At 41.3% G+C, this 16,338-nt stretch overlaps 1 long non-coding RNA gene across 2 annotated transcripts in view; it reads left to right on the plus strand.

Moving 5' to 3' along the window:
* LOC111184073 (uncharacterized) overlaps positions 1-16,338 on the plus strand; it is a 198,699-nt gene that overhangs the window by 14,552 nt on the left and 167,809 nt on the right. For both annotated transcript variants that reach the window (XR_016393796.1, XR_016393797.1), the window contains exon 2: positions 8,279-8,384. This is a non-coding gene — a long non-coding RNA (uncharacterized LOC111184073). The remainder of the gene's footprint in view (positions 1-8,278; positions 8,385-16,338) is intronic.

Here is a 16,338-nt window from a genome sequence, read left to right on the forward strand (position 1 = left end):
TTTGTTTCAATACTATAAGATTATTATCTCATTTAAGCATCAACATGAGTTCAATTATCTTATTCTAACTTTTTGATGAAGAGTCATTGAGATTACATAGTTAATAAGTGATGTTGCCAATACTCAAATATATTTCTCTCTCATAGCTTATAATTTTTTAAGCCAAACCCCGCTTACAATAGAGATACTGGGTTTGCATGAAGTGTAATGTGTTAATGTGTTGCAAGGTGCTTTTGGTGTTCAGGGAGTCTCTGCACACAGATGTGGACATGATGCCTACTTTGGGCACTCAACGGCACCAGCTATCAAATTGGCAAGGGGAGAAACCCATCTAGTCATCAATTTGGAGGCTTCTAATTTATTCCGAAGAATTGGTAAGAAATTCTTATTCCTGTATTTCCAGGTTTGCTACACTTCACCACAGAGAGATTTTTAGTGGTTGGCAAAAGCTTTCTTATTGGTTCCTCGTTTCCATCTTAGGATCTGCACTAATTAGAGTTTGCTTTTGGCTGCATGTCATTACAACCCCAAACAATGGTAGTTACATCACATTGGCGTTTATTTCCCCTGATTATCAAAAACGCCTGTCTATTCCATCATTCGATTACATTGTCAAAGACTGAAGCTCCTTTCTTTTTTCACTCTGCCATATAGATGGTGTGGTTTTCATTCTCAGGGTCACAAGGTAGCTCCTTTATCTTCTAGGTCTCACACTCACATTCCAGACAGGAAAGAGGAGGAAGGGAAAAAGGAAAACAAAAAGCAATTGAAACAGTACAAATGATTCTGTTTTCTTTTTAAAAACTTAGTATATCCATGGCCAGGAGAATGGCACAGGGCCACCTTGAAATGCCATAGAATCTGGTACACTGTTGCCTCATACAAAATAGAGTTCTATGACTAAGGAAGAATGGAGAGTAGATACTGCATAGGTAATGACCAGTGTTTGCCACTGGTATTGCCTGGTGTCCACCCTTGTTAAACAACATCCATACCCTTCTTTTCAGACATAGGTCAACATCCCTGAAGTCTCTTTCAATTACAGCATTCACCTCAAAGTCCCAATGTATTTGTCAGGTTCTTGAGTTCCCATAACGAGTAATTTGATGACAGTTTTTGTGTGCCCCCTACACAGCCAATATACAGTTGTGGAGAAGGACGAAGGTAATAAACAATAAAACAACAGTAAAACTACAGTTCAAAAAAGAGGAGAATTGGAGGCACACCCATCCAGAACAGTGATGAGATCCTCTGGGTAGTATGAGTGATGCCTTTGTGCCCTAGCACACTTGGTGGACTACGTGCCTTGGATGTTGACTGGCAGCCTCTGGCTCTACTCCCTGGGATGATAATCCTGTCCCTTATCCTGCAAAGCCGAACTTTAGAATGGCATTGAGAAGGATGTCATTCACTGCCTCTAGAACCCACTTCTTGTCGAGGGAAGGAAGCTAAGGGCCTGGGGATTATTTTAGGGGTTAAATTGTCACAGACCATTAGTGATCAGGCCTGGAGTTTCTTTGGCAAAAAGTTCGCTCAAAATTCTTGGCAGGTATGTAGTCTGTTCATTACCTTTGAGCGTGATAAGAGCACACATCTTGTTTAGATGATTTTAAGCCTGAAGCTGCTTCCCTGCTACCTATTACTCTTCGTGCTGTGGCCACCACCCTGCGTCTTAGCTTAAAGGCATCTGTTCTGAGGCAGTTCAGACAGTGAGCTTCAGTGGCAGGACAACCTCTTCACCTCCTCATTGCTAGCAGGTTAGCCGCCTCCCCCTTGCAGAGAACTGTTAATGAAAGGTGTTTGGGGAAGGCCTGCAGCTTTGCGGCTGCCCTTTCTAATGTTTTATTTTAGGATTATTGAAGATCCTGGCTTCTTCAACCGCAGGGTTTCAAATTATGGGACTTCCACTTAAATTACAAGCTGCTAGCAGAGGGTTTCCTTAGGAAATTGGTGTTCCTGTCCCACTCTCCTGATAGTCTTACTAGCTCCAGACAAATTGCATCTGTCTCTTTCTGAACGTCGCTGAATGTGGCAAGAAGGACCCTGTGTGAGTCACTCTATTGGACACATTTTATGTGCCATCTCAGATGTTCATGGCCTAACCTACATCCCAGACTCTCAGTTTAGAGAGTCTGATACCTCCATGACCTCAGTTAACCTCAGCCACCTCCATTAGCAACCAGCTACATGCCTAGGTCTTGGGCTCCTCCTGACACTTGTGCATTGTCTTGAAATGTTACACCATAGGATGTGGGATGTGACTTCTTGGGTGCCACTGAAGGGGCCATATGATGTATCCCAGAAATATAGGGGGATTAAATTTTCTGGGTGAATTTTGTCCAAGGAGGCACAGGGGGCAGGAGGGAGAAAGGCACATAAATTCCCTCTCCTTCCTCTTTTCAGTGGATACCTCGGGGTCACCCTTGTGACCTCGTTTTGCCATAATTACCTCCTAAAGACCCTATCTTCAGATACAATTACATTGGGGTTAGGGCTTCAACATATGAATTTGCGGGGGAGACACCCTTCAGTCCATAGCATTCTATGTTACCATTTTCAGCATATGTGGTTAGCTATTACAGGGAAGTAACAGGAGTCAGAAAGGATATGATAGGGTTCCTTGGTTTTCATTCATTTTTCTTAGAATGCCATTGCCTTCTTTCTACATTTAAAGCAAATTCTTGTTCAAATAGAAAGGGTGGACTTTTGAGGCTCTCAGTGCCTCCTTCTCAACCTACTTATTCAGTCTTAGCTGTAACACATTTTCCTTGTACATCTTGTATGCCTCCCTGAACTTGGATGCATTGTGGGTCCACTGGAATCCTGTGCTCGTGGGGCATCATGAATGCTTATGCAAATGGTTGGCAAGAAACAACACATACATTTTGTCTCCTCTGCTTTCATGCATGCTTTATTGTCTCATTAGTCTTCACTTACAAAACACAAGTTCAAATAAAATTATTAAAAATTTCAAGACAAGGGTAGCAGAACATTTAACCAAGCATCGGGCACTTCTGAGCTCCCTTGAAGCCAGTGCTTCTTAGCCAAATTCAACAAAGCTAAATTTTAGGTTCTGTTTCTTGCTACATCATTTTTTTTTTTTTGGTACCAAGTGTGTTTGGCTGTTTGTAACAGAAAATGCTGATTAAAAATTCCTTAATCACAGAGGAATTTATTTTTCTTACATAACAAGAAGTCTGAGGTGGGCAGTTCAGTATGGTTAATGGTACCACAAAATCATCATGAAGTCTGTGTGTTTGTGTCATTTTTCAACCCCATTTCTAGACTGTGGCTTTCAATCTCCTGGTAGCAAGATGGTTCCTGCCCTTCTAGGCATCAGAACTGTATGCCTGGCAGGAAGAGTGAGGAAAGTAAAGAAATGTGAAAGGTCAAAGAAACTAGCCATTTCACCTGTCTCCTAAAAGAACTTTATTTTATCTTTTTGAAGCTCCAACTAGCAACGTCTGCTCAGTTCTCACTGGCCATGATTATATTACTTGGTCATATTGTGCTGCATAGTAAGCTAGGAGATTTAATACTTTTAACAGAGCTCTCAAAACAAAATCAGGGTTCTATTGTTAAGGAAGAAGGGCAGAATGGATAATGGGTAAGACACAAGTACTATCTGTTTATCAGACCGTCCCCAAATTTATAGAATACTACAGTAACCATATTATAATGCTCATGGAATCTGTGGGCTAGGAATTCAGATAGGGCACAGTGGTCTGGCTTGCTTTTGCCTCCATGCTATCTTCCTCAGTTGGGAAGACTCAAATATCTGGAGTGACTCAAAAAGCAGGAAGCTGGAACTTTCAGGAGTTCCTGCTTGGGATATGTATTGGGATGGTTCTCCAGAGAAATAGAATTAATAGGATCGATCTATCTATCTATCTATCATCTAACTAACTAATGAGGTTTATTAAAGGGAATTGGCTCATGTGATTCTGAAAGCTGAGAAGTCCCACAGCTTGCCATATGCAATATGGAGACCCAGGAAAGACAGTGGTATCGTTTGAAGGCTTGAAAGCTGGGGAGCCAATGGTGTAGATTCCAGTCTGAGTCTGAAGGCCTGAGAACCAGGAGCATGGAGGACAGGAGACGATCAATGTTCCAGCTCACGCAGTCGGAAGGTAGAAGGTGAATTCAGCCTTCCTCCACCTTTGCGTTCTATTCAGACCCTCAGCGGATTGGATGATGCCCACTCACATTGGGAAGCATCATCTGATTTGCTTGCTCCGCCAGTTCAAATGCTGTTTCTTCCAGAAACACCCAGAAATAATCTTTAACCAGATATCTGAGCACCCATCATCCAGTCAAGTTAACACATAAAATTAGCCTTTATAGGATGGGATGACTCCAAGCTGGCCTCATCTGGGACTGTCAACTAGACATAAAGCTAGTCTGTGTGGCTCTCTGCGTGCCTTAGGCTTTTATCAGTGTGGGGGCTGTTTTCTGAGAGAAAATGCTCTAAGAGATTTGGACAGAAGCTGTATGACCTATTCTGACATAGCCTGTAAGTTCATGTATGTATAGCCTGTAAATTCATGTATGTTATCAGTCGTAAGTAAGTCATTAAGGCCAGACTAGATTCAAGGGGAGGGGAACTGCACCTCTTGAGGAGGTGGCAAGGTCACATTGCAGAAGAGCATGCGTAGTGGGAGATATTGTTGCAGCCATCTGCCATAGTTGGCTATAGAGTTCAAGAATTAATGAGGTGGCTATAAAGGTACATTGTTTCCTGTGCTTTGATGTGACTCTGATCTCTAGAGGTAACATGGGAACATGGAGGGAAATGTGGGTTTTTACAGGATTTATCACTGGTCAGAAAAATAAAATGCTCAATGTCTAACTACTCTTAGGATTCCTTTTTTGTTTGTTTTCTCAGCATTACTCAGTGCCTTGTACTTAGCGCCTCTCCTACCACTAACTCCTGGCAACTTCTATCTCTAGGTAAAAATTCCTGTGTTTAATGGTCTTCAAAATATGCTGTACATACTCTAGGGGGTATACAAGATGATCTAAAGGGGGAAAAAGGAAAAAATGTTTTTAAAAAAAAATTTTTTTAATTGAAAACTTTTTTAATAATGGTGTGTTAGTTTCAAGTATACAGTAAAGTGAATCCATTATACATACACATATATTCTTTTTCAGATTGTTTTCCATTGTAAGTTATTATAAGACATTGAGTATAGTTCCTGTGCTATACAGTAGTTCCTTGTTGTTTACCTATTTTATATATAGTAGCGTGTATATGTTAATCCCAAACTCCTAATTTATCCCTTCCCCACCCCACTATCCCCTTTGGTAACCATAAACTTGAAAAACCAGAATTTATATTTCTATTTTTATCTCATCTGTTTATGTTTCAATTTTTGGTAATGTTTTTAAAATGCACACAATACATTAGCACTGTGATGCTACATATAATTTATAAATAAATAAACATATATCGGGAGGGTTGTTAAAAAATTGATTAATGATAAAGATAGATGACCAAAAAAAGTTTTTAGACTACTGGCTCAGATTTAGCACCAAAGGCAATTTTCTCTGGGGTGAAAGTGGCATAGTTGTTTACACATGGACTTTTTCATAGTCAAATGGAATAGTGAATGAAGAACGAAGAGGCTACTGGAAAAGTATGGTCTCTGAGTTGGCGTTTGGATTCCCCAAATGAGATTCTAAAAGATTCTGCAATTACTACTCAGTTTTTGCCTTCTTAGTTAGGTTGTATGCTCCATGAAAACAGGGGCCATTTCTGTCATTCATTCAAGTACATGCGTGGCAGAGTTTTAGGATCTGTGGACACAGGAGAGAACAAGACACTTAACATCTTGTTTCTTCTGAAGTGTATTTTCTACAATAAGAAAGAAATAGTAAACAAGTAAACAAATAAGAAAATTTCAGATAGTGGTAAGTTCTATGAAGAAATAAAAGAGGGTAATAGGAGACGGGGTACAATATTACATTAGATATCCATGGAAGACCTCTCTGAGAAGGTCCCATATGAGCTGAAACCTGATTGATAACAAGTCAGCCACATGAATATCAAATAGGTTTGGAAATTTGATAGAAGGTAGGAATAATGCATGGATTTTCATTTGTTTCACTGATGGATTTTTATTTTTATTTTTGATTCTCCAGGGTCTTGCTTTATTTATTTATTTATTTATTTGGCTATGTGGCATGTGGGATCCTAGTTCCCTGACCAGGGATCGAACCCATGCCCCCTGCATTGGCAGCATGGAGTCCTAACCACTGGACCACCAGGGAGGTCCCTGATTGAGTTTTAAAATCAAGTAAAGCCTGGGGGTGGGGGGATAGTGTTATGGAAAGCCTCCGTGCCCAGAAATATGGGGATTGGTAGAGGGCAGTGAGCAGTGGTGACACAGTGTCTAGGTAGAGAGGGCCTGAAACTGCTACAGTGGACTTTCTGTGGCTCCAGGGTATAGTGGGAAAAGAGCCAACAATTTTTCATACCTTTCTAAAAAGGGCCTGGAAGTAACTGGTGGATCTGGAGAGACCTTGGGGTCACTACATGGATGACTTGGTGACCTGAGTGGCTTGATCACTGGGACCAGATGGGAACTCGTATCTCAATGGATATCAGTGTGGCATCCACCCATTATCACACTTTGGAGCCTGTGGCCCATGAATGTCATATTCATTCTACTGGGCACTGAGGATAAAATGGTAAATGAGTCAGTGCCCTTACAGCCTTTCTAGTTCTCTCCTCACCTGAGAGGGTCACCGTCTCCTTGTATGTCGGTTTGGGATCTACAGATCCCAAAGAAGCAGATACAGAGACAAAATTAAAAATGCAAAAATGTTTTTGGAGGTCAAGCCCACAAAAGATAGAAGAGGAGAGGGAACAGGAGTAGGAAGAGGAAGTCTTCAGACCATGATGCTGGTCTGACCCTGTGAATGGAGAGGGGAAAGAAAGGAGGATTGGGTGGAAAGATCCTCAGACCTCAGTGCAATTCTCAGAACGTCTCATCTAGCCCAATGGGGAGCTATAGACAATGATTATTTGTTGGAGGAATCCTGTGCTGGGCAAAAATTATGAGGTTCTAGAACTGCTGTGCTCAGGGAGAGCATGGAGCATAGCCTTGGCCCAAAGACACTGAAGCTGGGGGCTGTCCACTAACAGCACTCCTCACACCTTTCTCTCTCCCTCTTTTTAAAATTTAAAAATTTTTATTGGACTGTAGTTGATACACAATGTTGTGTTAGTTTCAGGTGTACAGCAAAGTGAATCAGCTATAGGCCATACAGAGTACTGAGTAGAGTTTTCTCATATAGGCCATTACAGAGTACTGAGTAGAGCTCCCTGTGCTATACAGTAGGTTCTTATTAGTTATCTTTTTTATATAGAGTAGTGTTTATATGTCAGTCCCAATCTCCCAATTTGTCCCTCCCCCCCCCCTTATCCCCTGGTAACCATAAGTTTGTTTTCTACAGCGCCTTTCTCTTGGAAGGAGAACTGAGGTGTGTCTTCAGGGCTGCTGTGCGTTGTTCTTGGCAAGCATCCCTCTTGCCAGCTTCTGTGGGTATTTTCATTTGAGAATGCCACCCCAGGGTCCTGCCCCTTATCCAAATTAATTTAATGAGGTCTTTAGAAAAGAAATGTGGAGCAGTTTTGTTCCTACTGATACTTATCTCAAGGAATGTCATTAATTATCAAGACAAAATTCATGGCCATTAACGTTTATTAATTAATTAGTTTTTGTGTGTGCGGTTTGGAATCCTGGAGGATGAAGATTCTGACTATGAACTCAAAACAGCGAATGCAAACTGTGACTGATGTGACTGGGCTGGAAACTTCTGTGATGGGAGCTGAGGCCCAAAGATGGTAAAGGGACACAGACACATGCGCTGTGGAGAACAGAGGAATGAAGGCACCTGGGGTCACCTGGAAGTGTTGCAGCCGTACTTATAGGATGTCTAAGTCCTGAGGAGTAAAGCAAACGGGCAGAGGATTAGGGTTCAGTGAGTGTTAGAGTCTCAGCTGCATTGAGCCCCTGGAAGTGGTCGAAGCAGCCCAGGTTGTGGATCGGAAATGACTGCACGCCCTTCGCTTCTACCCAGAAACCATCACCCATCCTGGAGCACAGTGGGAGTGCCTCTCCCATAGGTCCAAGTAAACTCTCCCTGTTGAAAGTGTTCCTTAAAGTTGCTGCCTACTTGAGATACACTTTTAGTGCCTGATTACTCTGGTTTGACTTTCTTTTTTCCTGAAATCGATGGCCAAGTTATTACTTATTCTTTTCTCTTTTTTCAGATGCCATTAGTGATTCTCTGAGGTAACACATGCTTGACCCACTGGTGACCAGGAGTCTCCAACCAGCTTTCTGACCTAGCTTGAGAAATATATGGATTTTTCAAGAGTGAGTAGCAAGTCACCAGAGTGGCACTGGAAAGGGAAAGGGGAGGGAAGAAAATAAATTGAGTTTGAATGGCGGCAAAACAAATTCCATATTCACTCAGGCATTCAATATATAGAGGAAGTTGTCTGATTCCTTGGTAATTAAACTTTAAAGAATGGCTTGTTTGGCCCCAAGTAAACAAACATAATGATCCTTTGTCCACAGTAAGACTGGTACATGTGATTTCTCACTGAGACTTTCTGTTTTAAGCTGTCGCTGAGTCCTGAGTAGGAAAATTGGGCTTCCTTTTAGTCCATTTTCTTGGATTAGAAGAGAGTGAGCGTGATGTGGGAGAGAGGAATGTCAGTGTTTGCTGTGACAAGGGAGGGGTCTGAGCTAGGCTGGGATGCTACTAGAAGGAAAAGAAATTATAGAATTTGAGGTGTTAGCGACCTTAGCATCTACTCCAACCTCTCATTTAGCAGATGTGGAAACAGAGACTTAGAGAAGCTAAGAGGCAGACTGGTGGAGCAGAAAAAAAACTGGAGTCAAGAGATCAGAGTTCAAGTACCACCTGTGACAGTTAATGATCTCTGTGACTTAGCTTTGATAAACGCCTTCCCCCTGTAACCTGACCTTCCTAGGCTTCTGGAGGCAATGTGGAAAACGCAGAAGCCAAATGTGACTTCCAGAATCTTAGGCAAAGTTCCTGATATTTGATGGCATTTTGAATGTAAATATAGGTATAGGTTAAACCCCGTTGGCAGATTGCTACATTCCTTGCAGTTCAGTCCCTCAGATCCTCGTAACAACCCTCATCTCCTAACCCACAGTGGTCATGACAGCCTGGCAAATTCAGTCCTTATTCCTGTTCTGGAAGTGTTTCTCTTGATGTTCTCATTTGGTGATTCTTGGATGTTGATATGCATAGGCCAGTTAACATTCGAGAGCGTCCATCTGGATTCTCGGCTTTAAAATCATAAGTATTTCCTCACACCTAGCACCACTAGGTAGGCCTACATAACAAATGCAGGGACAACAGAAAAATTGAGATTAAGCCATCTAACTCAAACGTTATAAAAATTGGAGCTTAATGTGAAATAACTGAAATATATTAAAGTGATAACAGTACCTTGGAGAGCAAAGAAGAAGAGACACTAGGCTAGGGCAGACCTCTGCTCTGTCCGGGGGACAGTGACTGTTTCTTACCCAATCACATACAGTCCTCAGAGTTTTAAGTCTTTCCCACATACGTAACTTCTCGCAGCTGATGTTTCTTCATCTTCTAGGGGGCAATCATATCTAACCTTGCTCTTAAGGCTGTTGAGGGGACCCAAATTAATGGTGGCTTTATAAACCTTGAAAATACTATTAAAATATTAAGTGGTTTACTAGCTAGTTTGTAGCATTGGGCTAGAACTGAGGATTCCTGACAGCTAATTCAGGCCTTTTTTCGTGGCTCTGGGAAGAAAGTTGTAAATAAAGGTAGGTTGTAGAGAAGACAACTAATGTTTAGAGACAAAAGGAAGTCAGCACTAGTACCATCCTTCTTGAAAAGACAGTTTAAAAAATCATAGTATATAATTTTGTTCAAGTCATAGTTAAGGACCTAGAAACCACATGAACCTATGTTCCGAAGGGAAAGGACAGTAACTAACTAAACTGTTCCTTTTGAGCGGAGACGTTCCCCAAGTCCAGGCACAGAGTTGATTTGCTTCTCCTCTGTCTCCCGAGTGAAGGTGAGGCAGAGGGTGGCCACGGACTAACTTAACAGCTGAGGATAGCAAAGCGTGAATTCTCATAAATAAAACTCAAATATTTCCTGAGACCAGAAGGCAGGATCAACCTGGAAGAGAAAAAGAGAGTCTCGGAAATTGGTCTCTTTACTAACGCTTTTGTCCTAAGTAATATTTCTCCAATTATCATCCAGATAACATCATATTTCATTTTTCTCCTTCAACTTCTAATTCTTTAGAAAGGCCCCTAGAAATCCCTTTGCCATTTTGTGAGATGGAACCCAGGACATGATCATCATTATTATTATTATCACCGAAGATAAAGAAATCTATCAATTTCACTATTTCCTGCTGCCTGCATAATAATTCAAGCTCTGTCTTGGTCATCTACTTTAAGGCACAATATAATGACATTGCTGGGAACTGCATATATCCACTCACTCCAAAGCCACCCGCTTTTGGTTCAGCTTTAATAGATCAAATTCTATTCAAAAAAGTTATGAGAACAATGACTATATTTCTTTGAGAGCTAGGGAATCTTATCTCTACAAAAGCGGGTCTGAAGAGTTTGCTACTCAGTGAGTACCAATTTTATGGGAAATGACATGTGATTTCTAAATGGTATTCTATCTTATAAAACTTTAGCAAAGTATTCTGAGTTATTAAACAAGGACCCAAGGCATGTCAGCAGTTGATTTGCTCCATGTTTGCTTAGTTGGGAAGACTGTGAGAGCATAGTTCATAGGAACATCATGACCTTTCATCTCCAAAAGTTCCTCCAGCCCACACTCATTGAACACCTTGTGCATGCACAGCACCAGGTCCAGCACTGAGCGTGCAAAATAAATAAGACCTTGTCTTCATACTTGAGCATGTCCAGCAGATGAAAACAATCTCTCTTCTCCTCTTCTCTTCATGGGGTGTGTGAGAGGGGTTCACAGAGTTTCCCTGAATGATGCTAAATTCCCAGAAGTCTTGTGTAAAGATCTGGCCGCTTTTTCAACACCTTTATCTGTGTGGTTTTTAAGCCAAGTATACAGACAGAACTGTCCTTGATTGTGTCTGTTTGCCAATGTGACTATAGCTATTGGATCCAGAAGCCTGCAATGAATAATCAAGTCTATGTAATGTGGTGTATGGTAAATGCTACAAGAGATGTATTTATAAAGACCAGTGGAAGCAGAGAAGAGAGTTTAGTAATAGAGGAAATAGTAGTTGAGCCTGACCTTAAAAGGAGAGTTGATTTTTCCAGGTAAAAATGTGGACGAAGGTATCCAGGGAGGAAGCAGCCTGGGTGGAGACACAGAGGTATGAGGGAGTATGGCACTTTGAGGCATTTCCATAGTAACTATAATGTAGGGTAGTAGGAAGAGCTGACCCTGGATGAGTAGGCTGGGCCAGTTTGTGAAGGGGATGCTCTTTCTATATGAGTTTATCTCTGTCTTGTTCAGTCTGTTCGTATCTTCCTGGGCGATGGGCAAATCGAGCAATTAGTATCTTGTTCACACTTCTCTTCTGATATTGTAACTCAAGATAAACATGTGCTTCTAAATATCAGTGTGTCTGAAATTCCAGATGGAACTCAACTTCCCCACTCTCTTGCCCACTCCTCCCCCATCCATAGAAACCCTTCTTCTATGCAAGTCATATGACATTCAAAGTTGTTTTTATTTACTCATGGACACTGCTTTTGTCAGGAATCACATTTCTGCTTAAAACCGTATCCTACAAATTAAAGTGTTAAAGCAGAAAAAAAAAGTTAATAAATTCACAGCTTTTTCTAATTAATGATTACATGCTGAAATAAAAGTTGTTAAAATATTGATAAAAAGAAATTTGAGGAAGCAGATTGAAAGCAAGACTGATGAGACAGGTAGAGAGGTTCTTCAAAGGGAAGTGCTATTTCCCTACCAAACTTGGTAAAGCCTTCCCCCAATGCTTGCTTGCCCTGACGCTAGAAATTTGTGCCTGTGACATGGCTACAGTACTTTCAGTTAAATGTGTACCTGGCTTTTTTTTATGTACGTGTGTTTAGTCTTTCCCAACATGCCAATCATCTAAGGGGGTTGATAAACAAATTTTATCATGTTTATACCTCTCACACTTTATAAATTAAGGATATTTAAGCCATGTATAATATGAGTTCACTCATATGGGTTTCTCATATTTATGTGACACTTTCGTGGCTCAGTAATAGTGGGAAAGATGAAAGCTTAACTCAAGTGTTGTCTCTCTTCTGTTGAGGGCCTGGGACTGCCATCCGTGAGGCTTGCATATCACAGTCCTCGGCTGGACTTCTGTGCTATCATACATAATGTATAACCCATAACATGTAATATTTGGTATGTGATATATAATATATATCTTTTAGTCAAATGATATATAATACTATTACATGATGTATTATATATAACAATCATCTTTCCCTTTGCTCACCTCATCAGAGCTATTGCTGATCCCCGAGTTGACAGCCTATGGGGTTATGGACATCCTTAGCCATGTCTAATTTTGGTCTTGATTTCATAACTGCTTAAAAATGAAAGACTCACTTCCTCTTCTTGTGCCATGCCCCATTTTACAACAATCTGAGACTGGTTAAGTGTTGTGGCTCAAAGTCCCCCCAGACCTGGCTATAAATTTCTGTTCTGCCACTCACTTGTTAAATAAATCTTGAGCAGATTACTTGTGTAAACTTTATTTTGCTTCTCTGGAGAATGAGAAATAATAACTAATTTAGGGTGGATTACCTAACCTGTTTTATAGGATTGTTGTGAAGACCGAGACAATTTTTTATAGTGTATTTGCCTGGTGCCTGGCTCATGGCAACTGATCAATAAATTCTAACTGTTATTATTGTCATCTATTGAGATGTTCAGTGCGTTGCTGTTGTCTCATTTGCAGACATCAGGGTAGATCATGTATCATAAAACAGTATAAAACAAAGGGGGATTGAATGAAGTGCTGATAACCCCTGGGTGTGGTTAATCCCTTGGGTGTGGTAGTTACTCTTACAATTTGATCACCTTTAAGTTGGTGAATATATTATTTCTAAATCCATTAATTTAATTCCTTGTAGTACCTATATCGTGTTACTGTTGGCTTGGGTTTGGAAACTGGACCCTCGTGTGCCTCCTAAATTCATCCTAAGAAATTAGCCTGTGATTTAGGTGAATGCTGACAGGTTGGTGGTGTGGCCTGGTTGTGAATGCAGCCCTGAACCTTACGGAAAGCTAGAAGTTCAAGAACACTCCTATCTTTTTCAGAAAACACCTGAACTTTCTATGAATGATGCTACATCACCAGAAGTCTCATGTTGGCATCTGGCTTCTTTCTCAATGTTTTTCTCCATATGCTTCCTAACAGAGCACTGAGATAGAATCATCCTTGATGGTGTTTATCTGCATGAATGTGGGGGGTGGGGAGAGACGGAGAGAGAGAGAGAAAAAAAGAGAGAGAGAGGCTGAATATAGCCATTGAGGTCAGAGGAAACCCTACAAAGAATAATGAAGCTCATTAAGCTCATAGCCTTTTGGTTCTGATCCATGAGGTGTGCGTATGCTGTCACTAGAAGACACTGGTGTATACATACAGTTGACCCTTGAAGAACACAGGTTTTGAATTGTGTGGGTCCACATATATGTCGATTTTTTTTTTTTTTTGCGGTACGCGGGCCTCTCACTGTTGTGGCCTCTTCCGTTGCGGAGCACAGGCTCCGAACACGCAGGCTCAGCAGCCATGGCTCACAGGACCAGCCGCTCCGCAGCATGTGGGATCTTCCCGGACCAGGGCAGGAACCCGTGTCTCCTACATCGGCAGGCGGACTCTTAACCACTGCACCACCAGGGAAGCCCGATTTTTTTTTTTTTTGATAAGTACGTACCACAGAACTATATGATCTGCAGTTGGTTGAATCTGCAGATGGTGGAAACTCGGATGCAGAGGGCCGCCTGTAAAGTGATACGTGGATTCTTGACTGTAGGGGGTCGGCACCCCTAACCCCCATATTGTTCAAGCATTAGATTTGGATAGAAAACTAAAGACCTTTGATGGATTCAGCTCTTCTAGTAGAAGGTCACAATTTTGGGAGAGAAGGAAGGATACAGGGTGTGAACACCTGGTCTTTGTTCATTTGGGCTGCTATGACAAAATACCACAGCCTGGGTGGCTTATAAACAGCAAAAATTTATTTCTCACAGTTCTGGAGTCTGAAATTCTGATACCAGGGTGCCAGCATGGTCAAGTTCTGATGAGGACCCTCTTCCAAGTTGCAGACTGCAAGCTACTTGTTGTATTCTCCCATGGTGGAGATCAGAGAGATGAAACGAGTTTTCTTGTGACTCTTTTTTTTTTTTTTGCGGTATGCGGGCCTCTCACTGTTGTGGCCTCTCCCGTTGCGGAGCACAGGCTCCGGACACGCAGGCTCAGCAGCCATGGCTCACGGGCCTAGCCGCTCCGCGGCATGTGGGATCTTCCCGGACCGGGGCACGAACCCACGTCCCCTGCATCGGCAGGCGGACTCTCAACCACTGCGTCACTAGGGAAGCCCTCTTGTGACTCTTTTGAAGACACTAATTCTATTCATGAGGGCTTCACCCTCAGGACTTCATCTAATCCTTCCTTAACTCCCAAAGGCCCCACCTCCCAGTATTACCACACTGGGGAGTAGGGTTTCAACATAGATATTTTGGTGGGAAACATTCAGTCCATAACTTCTGGTGACCTATGTCATATTGAAGAATAGGATTTGTTTTTCTGGATTGTGATTTTATATCATAATGATGATCTCCTTGGGGAAAAAAAAGTCACCTTATGAAGTCCCAGAAGAATGCATTTATTAGAATGTTTATTGGCTTAAGAAAAGGAGAGAGGCAAATACTCAGAAACTTGATACCAAGGAGGATAATAGATGAAGTAAAGGAACAATAATATGATAATGTCTTATATATGGCATTTACAGTTTTCAAAGTGTTTTCATATGATGTTGTAAGATTCTAATAACAATACTCTGAAGTTTTCAGAACTAATGAAGATCTACATTTCTCAGATGAAGATATTCTTCATGAGCCCCAGAGAGTTTAGCTGGTTTGTTTTAGGTCCCACAGTCATTAAAGAATATGTCTAAGATTAGAATCTAGATCTCTGGATTATAGCCATTATTGTAGAATATACTAGTATTTTTTGATAATAATTTTTTCCACATATGAGACTTGCTTGTGATTTTGGAAGCAGTCTTTTAGGCCATAAAGAATTTAAAATTTTTCATAGTTTTCTTTATGGTTTCTTTCTACGTATTTGACATTAGAATATCTTCCCCAGTTTCTGATGAACTTGACTTGTCCTGTTGAGCAGGGGTCCCCAACCTTTTTGGCACCAGGGACCGGTTTCGTGGAAGACAGTTTTTCCACGGTCCGGGGTGGGGAGCGGCAGTTGAAGCTTCACTTGCTAGCCCACCGCTCACCTCCTGCTGTGTGGCCCGGTTCCTAACAGGCCGCAGACCGGTATCGGTCTGTGGCCCGGGGTTTGAGGACGCCTGCTGAGGATTTCATCCCTTGAAAGGTAATAAAAAAGATGAAGGAAGATTTCTAATTTTAGACTCATTTCTGACCAAGACAATTGAAGTAGAATTGAAGGACAACTTGGAAGAATATTAACAACAGTATTCATAATAGCGATGAGAGCAAATGGCGATCATAGTCAGGCATTTATGTTAGATCCTAGGAGGGATATATTTCAAATAGTTCACATAAAAGATGGTTAAGAGCAGCAGGAGAGTTTAGAAAAGAGTAAAGGCTGACATTGAGGTCACATATTATTCCTTTGAAAAAGAAAGTAGTGGTGGTGTGACTTCATGGACATCTCTGAGCTTGGATTTAATTTGTTACAAAAGGAGTATATACAGCTGACCCTTGAACAATATGGGTTTGAACTGTACAAGTCCACGTATACTTATTTTTTTTCAATAACTATACAGTTGGCCCTTTGTATTCGTGGGATGGATACCAAAGAGTGGAATAAACTTGCAAGGACAACATTGACAAAACTATGAAGAATCAGTGCAGCTCAATGAAATGTGTGCTACAGAAAATGAAGTGTTTCATTTATCCATATTTAAAGCAAGAAGAACCAGGAAAGGATGGGCTTACCTCTTGGGCAGATGGTGTATCGTTAACTGATGAAAGGAAGGAGAATGATTCAGTGTCTATTTTGTTTCCATCCTCTACATGAAAGAAATGACCTTC

Source organism: Delphinapterus leucas, chromosome 7, assembly GCF_059928025.1.
Source record: "Delphinapterus leucas isolate spDelLeu-1000000601 "Yukka" chromosome 7, BTC_Dleu_Yukka2, whole genome shotgun sequence".
Classification (NCBI taxonomy): domain Eukaryota; kingdom Metazoa; phylum Chordata; class Mammalia; order Artiodactyla; family Monodontidae; genus Delphinapterus; species Delphinapterus leucas.